A 7,785-nucleotide genomic window follows, 5' to 3' on the forward strand; every position below is an offset into this window, starting at 1 on the left:
AGGACTTGGGTGCTCCACAGCCCCTGAGTAAGCCTTGCTTGTCGACATTACCAGGAGAAATCTATGAAATCTCTGCCTTCAACCTGAATGTCCAAGGAGAGCCAAAATAACACATCATGAGCGTTAATGCAGTTGAAAGCGAAACCGCATGTTTTCCAAAGGGTTTAAAAGCTCATTTGAAGTAGGGCAAAGGGTCAGAAAAGAAGGAGTCCCATTTATGGAGCTCTGGCAACTGTTTAGAAATGAAGAAGCCCCACTTAGAACATGTACATTTCATTATATCACTGCTGCCCTTGTCACCGGCAGGAAAAGCAGAGATGCTCCCCCTTACTCAGACCAGCAAACTCCAGAAGTTTCCTGACTTCCCCCAGAAAAAAGGGAAAGAAACGGTTCTTTGTTAGGAGTGAGTGGAAAGAGCATAAAACCCGAATGATTTTTTGTTTTTAAAGGGGATTTTTACACTTGGGTAATAGGGAAGAAAACTGGGTGTGTTTTATGGTGCTGAGTTCAAGGCTGAATTACTGCTGGTCGTCCTGGTGTGTTGGGGACTGTCTGGGCAGGACATGAGGGGTTTGATGAGCCAGGATGGGCTGCATGGTGGGCAGAGCAATGTGGGAGTGGATCCTGCTCCTTGCTGCTTACAGCTCTTTGTCCCTGTCCCAAATCCCATGGCTCTGATTTGGGGGTCATGCTTTTGCTTTGGCATCTGTATTTTCAGGAAGTGATGTCTCTTGTAATTAGAAACCTGTCCCCTGGCTCTGATCTGACCACCCAAATCCCCCTCCTGACTCCCTACTACCCACAGCACCAGAGGCACTGATCCTCTTTGGGCTGCCCCAGTTCAGAGGAGCAGGGAATGAGGGACAGGCAGGATGCTCCATATCCTATACCCTCTGCAACTCCAAAGTCTACAGCGACCAGAGAGGACCAGGGTACCTGGAGAAAAATACTTTGGGTCTGGATAAGCTCCATGAACCTGTAAAGATGTGATGGAGAGAAGCTGTCAAGCTACCTGCCTCACAGGACCATTGCAGGTTCCTTGCCAGCACACCTGGCTTGTAAAAATACAGCAGGAACACCAACATTTTGCCCCTCAAGGACTGGTTTCCAGTAAGTGCAGCCTTTGGTGTGAATTTCTTGGTCCTATTTTAAAGAGCTGCAAAATTATCTTAGTGACAGAGCCTGCTCAGAGTGAATCCTGCCCATCTCACTGTCCTGGGATACAATAAATCCCAGAGCATTAAAAGTAAAATCCTTGTAGCAGTTTTGTCTGCTCTTTCTCCAGGGATTTGAGGGGTAAAAAAAAGGTGTTTCTGTTAAAAAGAAACACATCCCTGGTCCACAGGCTTGAGCAGAGAGCAAAGGGAACATTTTTGTCTGAGGTTCCAGTTAAATCACTGGCAGGACATCACTGCTTTTCCAGCACTTTAACTCAGGTCCAACAAAAATCAATAAAAAGCTGTTAAGTTGTGATGAAGGGGAGCCACAGTGGTAATGAGTTTACTACAGTCCTTCAGGGCAAACTCCAGACTCCTGCAGGGTGAGGAGTCTGACTGCTGTTCCCAGTGGGCAGGCAGGTATTGCTCAATGTCACGTCCCTTGTGGACCTTCATCCTCCCCATGTCCCTGCCAGAAATCGTGGAGCAGATCAAGAGCAGATCAAGAGCAAATTGAGGTGTTGATCTGTGTCTCCATTACAGCTTCCAGCACTGCTGAGAGACTGGAAAGGGCCCTTGGCTGGAGCAGCAGGTTGGGCTGGTGGTTTTGTGGAGCTGAATAGCATTAAAAGGTGAGAGAACTGGAGGGACAGAGCATGTAGTGGATCAAAGCTCCCCGGGGATTATCTGCTGGGCACCAAGCAGAGCTTTAGGAGTTCTGAATCCTTCACATACAACTGCTTTTCATTTCCTTCCTACACAAGAAGAGAAGAGAGATGAGCCTAAATAACCTCAAATTGAAGAGTTTCGGGAAAGTCAAAAGTTGTCAGATGTGTGAGCAGTAACACAGGGACCAGCAGCTGCAGAGCACCCCAGAAACCTGCCTATGAGGAGAAGGAGGAGACAGGGGCCAAGTGCATAAAGATTCCTTTCCTTAGGAGCTATGAGGGCTTTAAGACCCTTTGGATAACACAAAGACTCCTGGTAATGAAAGTGGTGGGAGACTTTGGCCCAGGGAAGGGGGATGATATTTCTCAAACATCGTGGAGAACCTCAACCTCTTAATTCAGCTTCTCTTCCCTCCTGTGGGCACTTCATAGAAACTGGACTGGCTTCTGCCATTTGATACCATTCATTCTGCCAAATCAGTCCCAGTACAGGGATTGATTTAAATCCCAGTGAGGGATTGATTTAATCCCAGTATGGAACTGATTTAAATTTTTGTTCTAGTACAGAAATGGCTCTGATTTGGGGGTCATTTATGGTTTCAGAAAGAATAAAGCAGCAGGACAACTCACAGGTTGCATCCTGTAGAGTAATCCAGAGGGATGGCTGGGATGTTCCAAATTTATTTATGCAGAAAGGGGATAATTGGCAGAGTTTGTAGATACTGGGACTGATGAGAGAGTGACAATGAGAGCTACAGATGATGGAGGAAGCTCCAGAGATGCTCTGGCCTCTCACTGACACGTGGGTGCACCCTCATGCCAGAGGCATTTGGCTTCTTGCAGCAGCAAACTCTTTTCTGTGTCAATATTTCCCCCTTCCTTCAGAAATCAGAATGACTTGAGGGTCTCCGTGCACGGGAGTCTAAATTAAATATTGACTAAGAGGTTTCATGTGAGCTGGAGTGTTTTTAAAAAATCTAAATGAATCCCACAGGGTGAGTTCAGGGCTCCAAAATGGATTCAAGTAGAATAAAGGATGTATGAGTTAAAGGCATAGGAAAAGTCTCAAATTGCAGATGAGTCAGCAAAAAACCAGAGACCTAGAAGATGCAAAAATAATATTAGGGATATTAAGAGACTGGAAGTAGAGATAATTTTCCTGTATTAAAGTAAGGAAAGAAAGTTTATCTAATATTCCCCAAATTACTCTTCTCCAAATATTTGTTGGTTGATTTGCTTTTCCCTTCCAAAGCCTCAACAGCCTGATTTTATTTTCCTGGCTGTGTGGAGAACCAGGAACGGCAGAAATATGGATTGCAACATGAAATCCTACTTGCTGGCTCGAAAACCTATACCTGGTGTTGAAGGGATACAAGCATCAATTTTTATTAGAGCTTTATTTGCTACTTTTAAGCAATGAAAAAAGTCTGTTACAAACTAAAAACACATGTCCCATAAACAATATTGATGTGTACAGATAATGCTAAACATCCCTTGGGTACCAAGGGGATGGAAAGAGTCAGAAAGTCATTAGCAGGGAAAGACAAAATAATTATAAAACATGTTGCATTAGACAAATTGTAGCTGAACCTCTTTAGTTCACTTTTTGCCAGTCTGAATTTCAAATTATCCTTCTGGAACCCACTAATGATGGACTGCAAATCTAAAAGAGGGAAACCAGAATATGTAAAATCCTGTATATATATAGTCTATTTGTGTGAATGTATCAGAGAAGTGTAATATATTAAAGTTCAGTAAATATTTACTGCTCCTTCCAGCAGTGAGCACAGTGAACGGATGCAAATGTGTATTAATTATATTAATTATATTTCCACATCTTCAGCTTTGTTTTCTTCTCCCCCCACAATATTAAAACTGGGAAAACAACATTTGAAATGTTGTGGTCACAAAATTAGAGAGCAACAGACTTTTCTTCTGATTCAGAGTGACCATGGTTTAGTACAAAGTCTTATAGAAATTATGGAAAAGGAGTTTTGGTCATTTCTTCACCGAGCCACAGAGAAAAACAGCAACGCCAAGGATTCTGTATGGTTTTGATTTGCTTTTCTGGCTCATTCTTCTTCCTAAAGTTGATTTTGAGGTTTGACTGATTCTCCTTTTGCCTCTGCTGGTTTGGGTTGGTGGTGTTTGGGGTGGTTGGGAAGTCTTTTCTCAGGAGCCTTTGCTGTGGAGTGGTGGGACCCTGCCTGGGCTGGCAGTGGAGATGAGGGATTGTGTCTCATCCTGAGCTGGGACAGAGGCACAAACCCTCATCCCACGGCTTTGGAGATGCCACAACATCCCAGGGAAGGCAGAGGTGGAGCAGTTGCCAGTGTCACATCTGAAAAGTGGAGAACAGAGTATAAATATAACATAAACACCTATTAAATCAGCTGCAAGTCCAGTGCAAAATGCTTTAAAAGTTTTCTTCCCCTCCTTCTTTTTGATAAACTCTGTTGATAAATCCCCAGGAGAAGCAGAAATGAAGGGAGAAATGGAAGGAAAGAAAGTTTTTTGGATGAAAAATCTTTCAAGTCACAGAATTGAATTTTTATCAGATTTCTTTTTAGGTTAAAACCCCTTTTAAACCAAGCAGCTACACTCAATGCTGAGATTCAAATCATTCCAGGTTTGCCTAATTAAAAAAAAATCTCCAGGACTGGTGTCGAGGGACCATTCAAAATCTAAGGACAGAGCCTATCCCTTGATCAGAAAACAAAGAGAAACCCTGAATATGTATGAAGACGGGCAGGAGTTTTCCCAAGCTCCCAGTTCTCTCCTTGGGAATCCAAAAAGTATCAGCTTTAAATGTCTTGGTGTGTTTGTGAGACACAAGCAGCCATTGTACCGAGAGCCAGAGTATCAATCACCTCGAGGTTTCCCTTTCCTCTCTCTGAAGAGGGGATTTGCTTTTTTTAATGTCAATAAATAGTCCTGCCTGAGATTAGACTGTCAGGGACATAATGCCAGGGAAAAAAAGCTGAAATGCCCCAAACTGGAGGACCCGGATTTGTTTCCAGAGCCAGCCCTGAGTGTTGTCACCTCTCTGGTTGTGAACCAAACTCTACAGGTGCTGCTTTATGGCACAACCGAAGAGAGTGGTGGTGCCACTGGTTGGGATATGCAAACAGCTCTACATTAAAAGAAGCCAGATCACCTCACAACCTAAAAATTGAATTAGGTCTGCGATGGGTTATTTTCCATCCTCTTTTTCATCTCACATTTGTGCTGCTCAGGTCTCCACCGGTTTCTTTGTCCCCACATCCTGCAAAAATGCTGAATATCTCAAGCTGTTGTTTGTGCCCAGACTTTTGGGCTGCTTTACTTGTGACATTAATTCAACATATCACCAACAAATTTCTGACCGTGAGCGTTTAGGTGTCTTTTGGACATATCCTTGCACTAACAAATTTTTTCCTTGGTGTGTTTTGGCTGCAGGTCTCGATGGGAATAAATGTCTTTTTCTTACTTATTTTTTCATTTGGTGGTAAATCCCATTCTCCAGCATGGCAGGTTGGTGACCCTGCAAAGATCTGCATTAGGATGTTGAACATCCAGATATTTTGAGTCTGATCCTGCTCCTGACCTACTCAGTGCTACCCATTTTATTCCCAGCCAGAAGGAAGAAAAAAAGGAAATTAAAATGTATTGGACCTTTTCAGAAATGACAGATGAGCTCAAAATTTTCTTTTTTCTTTTTTCTTTTTTTTTTTTAAGTGGGAGGAAAGAGAGTGATTTTTTTTGATTACCACAATTTATTTTATGTATTGAGTAACTGGATTGTTAGGGATTTCCAACCTGGAGCAATCTTCTTCATGTCTTTTTGCCTTTTTTTTTTTTTCCATGAGACATGAAGAGAAACAGACCCCTTGAATTATGTCAGCTTTGTGATGGGACAACGTTTTCATGCTACTGTATTTTAATATCCTTCTCAACAATAACATCTTCTCCTCATTAAAGGTAGGTCAGTGAACGAATCTAATAACACATTTGGGGAAACATGAGGAGCTGGGATATGCCCTTGGCTTTTCAGGAAACAGAGGCCTTTCAGAAATGCCAGAAAAACGAGATTCTATTTTTCCAAGGCATCAATTTTTTATTTTTTTTTTTAAGCAACCCAAAATGTGCATAATCATATTATAGGCAATCAGGGTTCTATTCAGCTACTATATCAAACAGGCATGTCATTAGCACAGCAGGCTAATTGCTGGAGCTTTCCTTGACCTGGGACTTCAACATTAAGGCTCTGGGTGGCCAAGCCATTTTCATAACTTCGTCTGCACTCCACAGGTCCAGAGGAAATCAAGGCCTGTGATTGCTGTGGTAATTTTCCTTTCAGAACAGATTGCCTGATTTGACATTTTAAGTACAGTATCTTGTAACTCACAGGCAGGGGAACCTTTCAAGGAGACTGCTGTGAGTGCAGTCCCCTGCTTTCCTTGCTAAAACACTCTCCTGTGTCTTTGGGAGACTTATCTTTGTGAGAACACAGCAGCAGATCATGAGAATTCAGTTGCCACTATGATAAGGTCATGTTATGTAGAAATATGAGCTCCTTAACCTCTGATCTTTCCCCCTACTTCCAATTTTGTAACCTTTCTCCACACGTAGTTCACTCTGAAGTCAGGAGAAATGCCTGGATTCCTCTTGGTTTCCCCATCAAGAACAGGGAAAACTTACTTTTTTGATCTTAGACTTTTTGAAAATCCACACTGTGCTCTTTTATAGGTTTCTAACTGGCTCCCGCCAAACAAAACCTTCTTTCACCTCCTCAGACATGATGATATAAAATATCTGCCATTTCTAAAACCATGCTCAGAAAAAAATTTCATTTCTGTTATTACTTAAGCAAAGGTTTGAGGTGGTATCTGGTGAAATGGCTGCATCCTGAAAGCCCAGGAATGGATCAGAAGCCAACAATACACATGAATTAAGCAGAGCTGGTTTTTTGACCAGAATGGCAGCATGAAACCCCAAGTCAACCAAAAGTCACTGGAGGAGGTTGTGATCAGTGTGACATCTCTTGCTGTCAACTGATTTGAACTAATACTGGATGGAGAGTTTCCATTTTCCCTGTGTGGAAGAGGGGGAAGAAATGATCCAGAGCCACCTGAACTCCCTGCAGTAGCTGTGGAAAGGCAGGAAAACACTCCCAGTGGGATTCTTGCAGAAGCAGAAGGAACATCCCAGCTGAGATGTCTCCCACTTGTCCCCAAATTTCTCACTGATTCTGAAGCTCTGAGTTTGCTCCTACTTCTCTAATGGCTCTGCTGGACAGAGAAATAGGAAAACAAGGAATGTGAACTGGAAACTTGTCTAACAGATATTTGGCTTTCAAATTACTCTGGACAGCACAATCAGCTGTACACCCTCTTCCCAGCTCTACTCCCCCAGGCTCTGAAATTTTCCAGGAAAATGGGAGATTTTGGATCTGCTATACAAAATCTGCAGCTGGAGATAAATACGTACAACACATACAAATCACTTTTTTTTGTTGTTGTTGTTCCTGTTAAAATCCATTAGTAGAAGAATAATGTTAATAATAATTACAATCTCTCTTTTTTTGCCCTTCCCTAAGAGTAATTAGATTGGAAAGGGCACGATACAGACTGATTTTTCAAAGTGAAAGAGGAAAATTACTCTCCTGAAATCCTTGAATAAGTTGATGGCTAAAGAAAAATAGTTTTAGTGTTTAAAGCTGTATTATGAGGTCACACAGAGACACTTATTGTATGGGATTAAGTCTGAAAACTTGTATTATAATGTTATTTCATAGCAGTATTTTGCAATTTCTGTTTTACCAGTTAACTTATAACTTTTTGAACTGGAAAAAAAAAAGGTGTTTCTGGGAACATTCCATGAGTATCTCAAATCAGGTTTACTAAACACAACATCCTTTATGATTTTAATTTCATCAACCTTTTAAAATATCTGTTGGACAATTAATGACTTGTATGGCT

Source organism: Lepidothrix coronata, unplaced genomic scaffold, assembly GCF_001604755.1.
Source record: "Lepidothrix coronata isolate B3197 unplaced genomic scaffold, Lepidothrix_coronata-1.0 Scaffold87, whole genome shotgun sequence".
Classification (NCBI taxonomy): Eukaryota; Metazoa; Chordata; class Aves; order Passeriformes; family Pipridae; genus Lepidothrix; species Lepidothrix coronata.